The sequence below is a fragment of the Podarcis bocagei genome (genome assembly GCF_964188305.1).
Source record: "Podarcis bocagei genome assembly, chromosome: 8".
Lineage (NCBI taxonomy): Eukaryota > Metazoa > Chordata > Lepidosauria > Squamata > Lacertidae > Podarcis > Podarcis bocagei.
The window spans coordinates 88,640,071-88,653,387 of NC_138133.1; positions in this window are offsets into that span (position 1 = coordinate 88,640,071).

Consider the following 13,317-nt stretch of genomic DNA (forward strand, 5'->3'; position numbering starts at 1 on the left):
ACAACATTATGTTTGAAGACTGGGAAAGGTTATGGACCACCGGTATGAAATTTACGGCATGTAATGCCTTGAAAGAAAATATTATGAAAATGATATATAGGTGGTACATGACCCCAGTCAAGCTGGGATATATCATTTGTCTGATAATAAATGTTGGAAATGTAAGGAGGCTGAAGGGACATTCTTTCACCTTTGGTGGACTTGTCCAAAAGTGAAGGCCTTCTGGGAAATGATTTACAATGAGTTAAAAAAGGTGTTTAAGTACACCTTCCCTAAGAAACCAGAGGCCTTTCTCCTGGGCATTGTCGGCCAAAAGGTGTTAAAGAAGGACAGAACGTTTTTTATGTATGCAACTACAGCAGCAAGAATTCTTATTGCAAAATATTGGAAGACTCAAGATTTACCCACACTGGAAGAGTGGCAAACACAATTGATGGACTACATGGAATTGGCCGAGATGACTGCCAGGATCCGAGATTTGGGAGAAGAAGCAATGGAGGAGGACTGGAAAAAATTTAAGGACTATCTGCAAAAATTCTATAAGTTATATGAATCATAAGAATTCACATGATTTGGAAAGGTTAGCTCTTGCAATGAGAGTGGATGATATATGAAACTAAGCAATATTAATGAAAGGTCTAATGTTTAAATGTTTAAAATAACATTATATTGGTTTTTGGAGTAAATTAATTAAGTAATTTAAACTTAAAAAGCAATTAGCTGAAAGTACAAAAGAAACGCATGAAACAAGGTTATAATTTGCTGATACTTTTATTGTTAAGAATGCACGGTGAGGGAGATGTGGGGAAGTCCGGTAGAAGACTGAAAAAAGCTTTGAAATGATTCATTTTTCTTTCTTTTCTTTTCTTGTTGTTCTTATGTCTTTGTATATCTGACTGTGTATCTTTATCTGGAAAAATTGCAATTAAAATGTTATAAAAAAAAACAAAAATTGTTTTCCAATAGAATTATCAAAATTTACAATAGTAGGGGGTCTGTGGCATGGCTTTTGAAAAATAGGGGGTCCTCAGTCGTTAGCTAATTGGGAATCACAGATCTATAGCTTTTTAAACTCTATTTGTGTGTGTGTGTGTGTGTGTGTGTGTGTGTTGCTTTGTTTCTTTTTGTTATGTACTGAAGTCCTCACCCTGAGCCAGCAGGGGGATACTTGTAAATAGTTTTCACTCAGGTCCACATATGCAAATAAGGGATTGAAAGTGACGTTCAGTGACTGGATAGTTACAGAAAGTTGTTACAGTTGCGTTGTAGTGGAGCTCTATATAAGTAGGCTGGCTGAACCCTTTAGTTAAGTTCTGTTCCAGCCTGTGAATAAACAAGAGCTGTTTGAAGAATCACTGTGTCGTCTGATATGTTCACCCACAACTCAATACTTTTTATGAATGTTTGTGTTTGAATTTTGTGAGTAACATCTGGAGGGCACCAGATTAGGGAATTCTGCTCCCAAGGCCTTTTCCCCCCCATTCTGTAAGCTACCAGGCAAGGGGGAAAGGATGGATATCTGCAAAGGCAGATTTAGGGCAGTGCAACAGGTTCTGCAGCACCAGGCGCCAAGTCTAGGGGGCGTTGCAGGGTGTCACAAACTATGACGTAGTGAACTGAGCATAACAGAAGTCAAGAAGCAGGGGGTGTCCAAATTTTGACCCTGCTGAAATCTGAAAGACCAGAGTCTGCCCCTGATATCTGCTCCATGCAGCACGTGAAGCTGTTTTTCTCCACCTGCTTCCGAGCATGAGATTGTCCTGATCTTTCCGTTTCTCCTTCTCCTTTGTTACTACACCATTACAGTACACCAGCCTTTACCAAAGGTGTTGTGGGCTTTGAAGACACTCGAACTCAGGGAGAAACATGCTAAGAGGAAGGCATGCTTGGCAAACCCTCGCCGTGATCAACTCCCACCCGGAAACCAATGTCCCCATTGTGGAAGGACATGTGGATCCAGAATTGGCCTCCACAATCACTTACGGACTCATTGTTAAAACCGTGTTTATGGAAGACAATCTTACTCAGCTACGAGGGATCGCCAAAGAGCCAGTGTGATGTGTAGAGAGCCAGTGTGGTGTAGTGGTTAAGATAATAATAATAATAATAAATTTTATTTATATCCCGCCCTCCCCAGCTGAGCCGGGCTCAGGGCGGCTAACAACAATCAAATAAACAATCAAATAATGACACATTCTAAAAAAATTTCATTATAAAAATTAGTTAAAATCACATTGGTGGCAACCGATTAAACAAAATTCTGTGCAGGTTGCCAGAGGAGGGGGTCAGGCTGCGCCCTGACTAAAGGCCTGGCGGAACAACTCTGTTGAGCGGTGGACTCGTAATCTGGTGAACTGGGTTCGCGTCTCCGCTCCTCCACATGCAGCTGTTGGGTGACCTTGGGCTAGTCACACTTCTCTGAAGTCTCTCAGCCCCACTCACCTCACAGAGTGTTTGTTGTGGGGGAGGAAGGGAAAGGAGAATGTTAGCCGCTTTGAGACTCCTTCGGGTAGTGATAAAGCGGGATATCAAATCCAAACTCAGATCCAAAGAAGAAGAAGAAGACACCAAGGCAGCAGCCAAATTGCCCCAGTAATTGCACCAAATTGCCCCAGCCGTGATCAGAAGTCAAGCGATTTCCACCTTTCTGTTTTGTTTCAAATTAAATATCAGACGGAAGCACTACTGGAACAATCCCGGTGTTAGTAAATCAAAGCTAAGTATTTCATTATACCGTCTGTAGCTTGTCCTCAGCACAAGAGGATTCCCGCTAAGCCACTGAGGGTTGCACTTAATTAAGACTTAATTAGGTGGTTTTTGCATATGGGGGGGGGGAGGACAGCTCTTCACACTTTTATTTTTCTTTGCAAGATGGTTTCCCCCCACACACATGTTATTAAAAAGAATGTTTGAATTTAATTAATAGGTGTTTTAATGACAAATTGTTACTTGGATATGTGTTATATCTCCTTGAAAACTAATATATGGTTGGGCCATGTTGCTCTTGTCACTTTCTCTTCCTCCCAGAAAAATAGAGTTACATTTGGTAGAGGGTTTTTTTTAAAAAAATTGTAAAAAAAAATCTTACTCTTGACAATTTAGATTATGGAAAACCTTGCCCCGTGAAGTATAGTTGACCTTGTCAAATGAGGAATGGCCCAGTAGTGGTGGAGAAGGTCTCAGGTTCAATCTTCAGCATCTGCAGGTAGGGCTGGAAAATCTTTCCTCTCTGAAAACCTGCATAGCTCCTGCCAGTCACTATCTTTAATATTGGGCCAGGTGGACTAATGATTTGACTCTAAGGCAGAGTCTTATGGTGCTGTGGGTATTATGTGGCAAGATGATTGGCACATTCTTTGTAAAAACTACATGCTCACTTTAGCAGACGAGTGTTCCATGTCTCTATGTTAATGGCCAAAATAAAGACCTTGTTACACCACCGCTCAGTATTCTCAGTGGAGAGGTTACATTAAGTAATATGTTTGAATGTTGAATTAGTAAGTTTATGTCTAGAGTCAATGGATAAAGCAAACATCATTAGATGTACTGCTGGATAAGTGTTTAATGGGTCTTGTACTTGTTTAAAGAATTGATGCTTTTGAATTATGGTGCTGGAGGAGATTCTTGAGAGTCCCATGGACTGCAAGAAGATCAAACCTACCCATTCTGAAGGAAATCAGCCCTGAGTGCTCACTGGAAGGACAGATCCTGAAGCTGAGGCTCCAATACTTTGGCTACCTCAGGAGAAGAGAAGACTCCCTGGAAAAGACCCTGATGTTGGGAATGATGGAGGGCACAAGGAGAAGGGGACGGCAGAGGACGAGATGGTGGGACAGTGTTCTCGAAGCTACCAGCATGAGTTTGGCCAAACTGTGGGAGGCAATGGAAGACAGGAGTGTCTGGTGTGCTCTGGTCCATGGGGTCACAAAGAGTCGGACACGACTAAACGACTAAACAACAAATCATATCTCCTCTCACTCTCCTCTTTTCCAGGCTAAACATACCTAGCTGCTTCAACCATTCCAGCTGCTTCAACCATTTGCTCTGGTCCATGGGGTCATGGAGTCAGACACGATTAAATGCCTAAACAACAGCACAATTTGTTTAAATGTGGTTGAATGGATGAGTATAGGAAATAACATGACATAAAGCTTAAGAATGTAAAAAGGAGTCTTCTGGATCAGGCCAATGACCCATCTAGTCATACAATCATAGATTTGGAAGGGACCCTCAGGGTCATCTAGTCCAACCCCCTGCAATGCAGGAATCTCAGCTAAAGTATCCATGGCAGATGGACATCCAACTGCTGCTTAAAAACCTCCAAGGAAGGAGAGTCCACAACTTGCTCTTACAGTGGTTGACAAGATGATGATGATGATGATGATAATAATAATAATAATTTTTATTTATACACCACCCTCCCCAGCCAAGACCAGGCTCAGGGCAGCTAACACCAAGTATAAAAACGATTAAAATACAACTTAAAAACAAGATTAAAATTCAACATTAAAATGCAGCCTCACTTCAGTAGAAACTCATATGAAAAACTTTTGGGGGATGAAAACGTCAAGTCTTCACCAAGGCCAACTATCCAGACTGGTCATACGTGGGCCAGAAAAAAACCAGGGAAGTCCCCACATAGGAGTTCCATCACAGAAGGAAAAAGAAAGGGGGGGAGGGGGATCAAGTTGATTCCAACCCAAAGGCCAGGTGGAACAACACTGTCTTACAGGCCCTGCAGAAAGAAATCAGATCCTGCAGGGCCCTGGTCTCATGAGGCAGAGCGTTCCACCAGGCCAGAGCCAGTGTTGAAAAGGCCCTGGTTCTGGTTGAGGCTAATCTGACTTCCTTAGGGCCCGGGACCACTAGGGTGTTGCTATTTATGGACCTTAAGGTCCTCCATGGGGTATACCGGGAGAAGCAGTCCTGTAGAAGAGTCTGAAGAGTTTGGATTTGATATCCCGCTTTATCACTACCCGAAGGAATCTCAAAGCGGCTAACATTCTCCTTTCCCTTCCTCCCCCACAACAAACACTCTGTGAGGTGAGTGAGGCTGAGAGACTTCAAAGAAGTGTGACTGGCCCAAGGTCACCCAGCAGCTGCATGTGGAGGAGCGGAGACGCGAACCCAGTTCACCAGATTACGAGTCTATCACTCTTAACCACTACACCACACTGGCTCTCGTAGGGACGAGGGTCCTAGGCCATGAAGGGCTTTAAAGGTTAAAACCAGCACATTAAATCTGTAGGAAACTTGTAAGCAGGATTTGAGCTTTGTAGTTTCCAGCAACTGAAATTAAGAAACATTGCTGCCTCGAACTGTGGAGGGAGAGGGCAGCCATCATGGACACCCAATGTTCAGAAGTACTTCTTTATGCACTGTGCAGAGTTAATCTATGGAACTCACTTCCGCAGGAGACAGTGATGGCAACCAACATGAATGGCTTTAAAAGAGGATTAGACAAATTCATGGAGGAGGGGGCTACAAATGGCTACTAGCCATGATGGCAATGCTGGAAGGTAGAATGCTCTTCCAGGGGTCAGCAAACTTTTTCATCAGGGGGCCGGTCCACTGTCCCTCAGACTTTGTGGGGGGACCGGACTATATTTTGGAACAAAATAATAATGAACAAATTCCTATGCCCCACAAATAACCCAGAGATGTATTTTAAATAAAAGGACACATTCTACTCATGTAAAAACACCAGGCAGGCCCCACAAATAACCCAGAGATGCATTTTGAATAAAAGGACACATTCTACTCATGTAAAAACAAGCTGATTCCTGGACCGTTCATGGGCCGGATTTAGAAGGCGATTGGGCCGGATCCGGGCCCCGGGCCTTAGTTTGCCTACCCATGCTCTAAGGCAGCCTTTCTCAACCTGTGGGTCCCCAGATGTTGTTGAACTACAACTCCCATCACCCCTAGCTAGCAAGGCCAGAGCTCAGGGATGATGGGAGTTGTAGTCCAACAACATCTGGGGGCCCACAGGTTGAGAACAGCTGCTCTAGGGGCTCTCATGGACTTCCACGTGCTGTTTGATTCCAACTCCCATGAGCCCCAGCCAGCATGGCTAATGGTCTGGGATGTTGGGTCTAGCTAATGGACGGATGATGCTTGCTTAAATGAGCAATGGTGGCTTTCAGTGGCTTGCGGTAACTAGCTACTCCTCAACCCGAAATACACTTGTTTAGCATTGTTGGTAGTGGAGAGGGTACTTCAAAGACTGGAAGGTTGCCCCCTCCCTAGCTTCCCCCCCAGATTTTCTTATTTTCTAGTTTTAGCTGTCTAGTTCTATGCACTTGGCATTCTTTCCCCCTGTTCTAAGTTGTCATTTGCCAAAATGTACCCTGGCACCATTGAAAGAAGCAGCATCTCCCATCACACTACACCGGTTCCTTTGAGACGCAAGGCTCTGTGGCCGTGCAAACTGTCATTACTGCCTGCTGCTATCAATGCCAAATCCTCTGTGTCTAAGGAGACCCAGAGCCTCTCCACCCCTAATTACAGGCCTCTCCACCCTTCTGCTAAATACACTTTATGGGCACAAGAATTAACGATTTGAACCTCGCAAATGGCTACCTGGTGTTTGGGCATTGTGCAGCCCTGGCGAGGAGTTCTTTGCTCGTTATTTTTAATTGCTGTGGACGTTTGCCTGAAAACACATTCATCGCTTCCGTTCCTCCTACCTGAAGCTGCCTTGTAATCATCTCGGCCGAGGCTGATTGTGATGCCGCAATAGCAGAATGCGATTGAAAATGTGGGGAAGAGCAGCCAAAAAAAGAACAGCCCCCCCTCCACGAGATAAAAATTAATAAAGGGAATCGTGCCCACGCAACAAGACGTGGCATCAATTTATGGAGTGAAATCTAGGGAGTCAGATGCAATTCTAGAAAAGAAGTAGGGATACACAGAACAAGACTAAATATAATAATAGTTTTATTAAGACCTTTCATAATACATTACATAACACATAGTACATAATACTGCCTCTTTCCATATGAACCTACTTGGACCTTGAGATCATCTTCTGAGGCCCTGCTTTGTGTTCCTCCTCCTCCAGAGGTCTGGAGGGTGACAACACAAGAGCAGGGCCTTCTCTGTGGTGGCTCCCTGTCTGTGGAATGCTCTCCCCAGGGAAGTTCACCTGGCACCTTCATTGTACACCTTTAGGCACCAGGCAAAAGAGTTCCTTTTTAACTAGGCCTTTGGTTGACCTCATTGACAACCTATACCCTTTTAAAATGTGGCTATTTTGGGGGGGGTGAGTGGGTTATTGTTTTTATTTTGATTTTATATATTGTGATCTTTTCTGTGACCCGCCCTGAGACCTCCGGGTATAGGGCGACATATAAATTAAATAAATAAATACAGTGTAAAAGACCAGCTAATCTAAACAAAAAGAGAAAAAAAACATAACAGAAAGAAAGAAAGAAATTGAATGTCATCTTTCACAGGTAAATCTTAACTTGACCCACGCAGAGAAAAATGAATCCTCCCAGTTCTCACCTGGGAGCTTCCCTTCCTTCTCCCATTCTCCCCGCTCGCACCCCCGGGAAATCTTCTATTCCCTGCCTCTCACACAGGGTCCTTCGTCAACTGAAGAACAAGCCCAAATCAAATTGTCCATGGTTGTGAGCAGTGGTGGAGGAACCTTCTCCAGCACCTGGGGCAGGGCAGCCCATATAGAGTGCGAACGTGCGGCATCCCATGCGTGCATACGGAATGCTGCTCATACGTGGCGGCCTCCTGTACGGACTACGCATGTGTGGCATCCTGTATGGAGTACGCACGCGCAGCAGCCCATACAGTCGTGTTGCAAGAGGCAGCACATACAGACTGTATGGATGGCGCTTGAGAGCGGCAGCTCATACGGATGCTGCGAGAGCAGGGGCCATACGGGCTGCGAGGCCCTCGGCCACTCTACAGCTGGGGGGAGGCAGGGGCCATCTTGTCACACACCCCCAGAGTGGCACCCAGGGCGGCCTGCCCCCCTCTGCCCCCCACTTCGTATGCCCCGGTTGTGGGACCAGTTTAACTCTGAGAGCACCTTTCCCCATATGTGCCCACATGACTGCTTTGATCAGAAGAACTGGCGCCATTACAGTTGTCTGTAATGCCCCTCTTCTGTGCAAGTCAAGCAGGCAAGTCGCTTCAATCAGGATCCAGGACTCTGGACAGCTCCCGGTGGTGCTCTGGAAGCAGAGCGATAGAAGATGTTGCCTCAACATTGACTGTGTGTTGGTAACCATGTGTCTGGATTGTTGTAACACGCTCTATGTGGGGCTGCCCTTGGGTCTGCTTTGGAAGCTCCAGCTGTTGCAGAATGGGGCAGTCAGATTGCTGATGGGGGCATCTGGCCAAAAACATGCGGCACCAGTGTTAAAACAGCTGCCCAGGCTGCCCATCTACTACCAAATTAATACTACTATATTAACTTACAAAGCCCTGAACAGCTTAGGTTCAGGGTACCCCAGCGATTGCCTGGGCCCTTATATCCCAGCTCAGTCATGTACAGGAGTGCTGCCGGGTATTCCCCAAGTTGGCAAGGCTCATTTGGCAGCAACAAGGAATTGAATATTTTGTGTATTGTCCTGTGGTACAGTATATTCTTCTAATAGGAGATGGTTATTTAGTTTACAGCATTCACATGTGCTTTCCATTTCCCCCCAAATAATATTTATTAAGTTTCCATTTTATATTGATAAAATGCAATCACATTTTTCACAATGTCCAAATAAAATATTGGCTTCCTTCCCTCCCACCTCATGGTTACCTTAAATACTTTTTTATACATCTTCCTCCTTACTTTATATCTCATCTATTTTTGAAATATAACCAATAAATAAAAACGTATATATCTAAATCTTAAAAGTCAACTTAATATGTAAAGAGGTATATATCTAAACATTACAAGTCTTCTTATTCAAGTCCTGCCAGGGTTGTTAATTGTGTCCAGTTGGCTTTCATGTGTTGTATAAATTTGCTCCAGTCTTTTTGAAACGTTTGATCATGCTGGTTTCAGAGTTTCCCTGTCAGCTTTGCCAGTTCAGCATATTCAATCATCTTCAACTGCCATTCTTGTATCGTTGGTATGTCCTGCTACTTCCATTTTTGAGCAGGTAGAATCCTTGCCGCTATAGTTGCATAACTGAAAAGTCTTTGGTCACTTTTCAGAATCTCATCACCTATTATTCCTAATAAAAATGCTTCTGGTTTTCTAATAAACATATTTTTATACATTTTCTTTAGCTCATAATATATCATATCCCAATAGGCTTTTACTTTACGACAAGTCCACCACATATGATAAAAAAATTCCTTTCCTTTTCTTTACATTTCCAACATTCCTTATTTAAAAAAAAATTATACATTTTAGCTAATTTTGTTGGTGTTAAATACCACCTCACATGTGCTTTCCATTTCTGCTTTGAAATGACTGCTGAAAACTTTTCTATCCTGTCAGTCTTATGCAGGGCATGAAGAATACGTCTTTCCACAAGAGTTATCTGATTTCAACTTTTTAAATATGATTTTTATTGTATGGTTTTATATATGGTTATAGTGAACCACTTTGATATTTCCTTTATGAGTTAGCAATACGTAATTATTTTTACTAAACAAACAAACAAACAAATAGGGGACTGAAGGCAGCTGACAGCTTACAGTATAAAGGTGGGAAGCACTATTTTGCATTAAGCTGCCCCCATCTTTGAAAGAGACAGAGGTGTCGCTTTCCTGATTCTGCATCCTCTGGCTTCTGCAAGGTCTAAGATTTGGAGGTGCTTCTCATCCTATAAGGCTGGTGTTAGGTGTACTGAAAAAGCTACTGAATTGGACCACTGAAGCACCTGAGCTGATAACTGCAGTGTCATCCTCTATTGCAATATGCAAAATAACCCTCTGGTTTAATGAAACCAAGTAATATCTATAGATCAACAGATTACTCTGTTTTCAACCCATGTTGCTTTTTGCATGTTTTCAGTCATAAACTCCATCCTATCCTGTTTCTTCATTAAACAGCATTTGAACAAAAATCTGCATGTGAATTTGCATATAGATATGTTGTCAGGTGTGTGTTTCTAAATGCATCTTCTCATTTTCTTTCAAAACGAGCATTAAAAAAAATGCATGTGATACATTGTTGACTTGAGAAATGCATCATTCAGTGTTCAGAGAAGTGTGGAATCCACTGGACAGCTACTTTCTGGTCTGCACATTTATCTGGGAGGTGTGGATCAGAATTTGTAAACAATAAAATCTTCCAGTAATATTACAGGACACTACCCAACACAGCTAAGCCTATTCGACTTACACCAATTGAACCAGATTGTGGCCACGTAATGTTTAAGAAAATGAAATGGAAATGAAATTGATTTAGAAGAAAACAATAATCTATGCCTGCTTTGAAAAAGCGGAGGAGGAGAATAGTTTTGTCCAGTGATGACCAAACTTGGCCCTCCAGCTGTTTTGGGACTACAACTCCCATCATCCCTAGCTAACAGGACCAGTGGTCAGGGATGGTTTTGTCCTATCACTGGTTTTGTCCTATCCCAGTTTTCCAGTTGGTTCACAAATTAAGGACAAATTAGCTTGTGATAACTGGCATGCTTCATGTTTTTATCCAATTAATGTCCTTGGCCTGCAGTGAAAATAAGGGCATGCATTTTACTTGGATAAAGTTAGAAATATGAAGAAGATTACTCCCGGCAATGTCCAAAAAGAAACACTTTGCAATTTGCAATTTATCTGCACAATTTGAGCATGTTTTCCTGCAGCTGAACTTTGTCCATAACAATCCAGAGATTTTAGAAGAAAAGTGCTCTTATGACCTGGGATGCCTGTCTTGTGTCTTCACCAGCTCCTTAGTTTGCCTTCAGGCTTGGTGCTGTAAATGAAGCAAGCTTGAGTCTGAGAGAGAAAGCTTTATATCGATCTTGGAGAGAAACATTAACTTGGAGTCCAGGCAAGAGAGTGGGGAAAATAGAATGTAACTGCATTCAGAAGCAGCTACAATTTCACTCTTGGGTCTTTGAGGTTCATATGTTGATCCCCGGTGAGTAGATATTTGTAGGTGCCAGTCAAAGAGAAGGGACCCTAAGGACACCACTATTTAAAGTAAAAAGAAGTTGGCAAAAATCTAATAGCCCTGTATTAGAGAGGAAGGATTTTCTACTGTTTAATCACCATCAGCTACCAAGCTAAATTCAATGTTCTGGTAATAGTGTACAAGCCTTGTACAGCTTGGGACCAGGATACCAAAATGATCAATTCATTTCTTTTATACCCAGTAACTGAACTTTGTAGGACATGAACTCCTGTGGACAGCATCTTATCCTAAGGCCTGTTTCATAAAATGTAGGAATTAGGACTTTTTCTGATGGCACCTACCATTTGGAACCAAAGATCTTCCTTTTTCAACAAGGCTTTACCTTGATCTATATCTGTATGGAACTTGAACTTGTTCACATGTATATAGGGCCGTCTTTACCTGGGGGTGCAAGAGGTATAAGGCACCCGGGCACCGAATTCTGGGGGGCGTCAGGTGCCTGCCACTGAAGCCACCTAAGCTCTTAACTGTCTACCTGTTATGAAATAATAAATAATTTTGATCAAGCTAGAAAAACAAAATACATATATACCTAGGTATTACCGAAATGTATAGCTACTGTTTCACTAAAGCACTTTTGACTTTGTGCGCTCATTTACCAACCAAAGATGCTCCGTGCCAGTGGCGACACGTCATTCACAACAGAGGTGCTTGACTCAATGATGGCACTTGTCATTCTCAATGGCGCCATGCATGCAAAATTAACTCTTACATCAAAATATTATGTTACGTATTGTATTGAGCTGCTAGGCGACAGCAGGGTCAGCAGCACCTTTGACATGACTGATGTTTCTCCTAAGTAGGTGCCTAAACAATACTGATAAGTTTAAGTGTGGTGGTGTTGTATACTTAAGTATAAGTGTATTGTAAGTAAATGAGCAAATAAAAAAGTTTGTTTCTTTTTCCTCCCTTCTTTTGTGAACAAGAGATAAGGCTTAGTGCGGTGTCTGACATAAGCATAATAAAAGTTAATTTGGGGCTAAACTAAATTTGGGGGCACGGGGCAGATCTTCGCACCCCGGCGGTGCATATGCTAAATAAAGACTGCGCTGCATGTATGAAAGTATTTTTTAATGTACTCTACATTTTGGAAAGTTATTTGCCTGCCTGTGTGTATGTCTGTTCTCTATGCATTCAGACACTTCTTGAGATACCACTGCCCAGTTTAGCACAAAGATTCCCATGATGGAGAATCTGCTTTTTGTCTATATTTAGAAACTGCCAGGAACCATTTTGAATCAAGATGGTGGACAGAACTGTTCCAAACTGCACTGATTTCGACACCTCTGAAGCCATCATTAAATGTCACACATTAAAAACTTCCCTGAACAGGGCTGCCTTAAGATGTCTTCTGAATGTCAGGTAGTTGTTTATCTCTTTGACATTTGATGGAAGGGCGTTCCACAGGGCGGGGGCCACTACCGAGAAGACCCTCTGCCTGGTTCCCTGTAGCTTTGCCTCTCGCAATGAGGGAACCGCCAGAAGGCCCTCAGTGCTGGACCTCATCGTCCGGGCAGAACGATGGGGGTGGAGATGCTCCTTCAGGTATATTGGGCTGAGGCCATTTAGGGCTTTAAAGGTCAACACCAACACTTTGAATTGTGCTTGGAAACGTACTGGGAGCCAATGTAGGTCTTTCAAGACCGGTGTTATATGGTCTCGGCGGCCGCCCCCAGCCACCAGTCTAGCTGCCGCATTCTGGATTAGTTGTAGTTTCCGGGTCAAAGGTAGCCCCACGTATAGCGCATTGCAGTAGTCCAAGCTATGTCTCTTGCTACATAGCAGATTCAGCCCATAACATTAGAGCTTCCACAAAGCAAGGCACTGGAGAGTGGTTGGCAAAAGATAGTCTCCATGTTGCTTTCATCATGCAGCTTTGTCCCTTGCATGCATTGGGATTCCCTTATCCTCTGAAACTGCTGGCAGGCATAAGGAAATCCCAGAATAATCAGTATTGCCTAGAAACTTCTAAACAATTGGGAGATTGGGATGCCTTGAATCAATACCCCACAATGGCAGACAGAATGGTTGGCCTGCCCATCGTTTTGAAAACTGATCAAGAAAATGCATATCCTTATCTTTTCTTTGCATGGGAAGATTTAATCTAGGGGAGAGAAAAGATGGCCTAGGTATTAAAAATTGGGGAATGATAGCTTGAAGCATGCATTGGATACTAGTGTAAGTGTTCTTGTGCTACCTATCAGGCT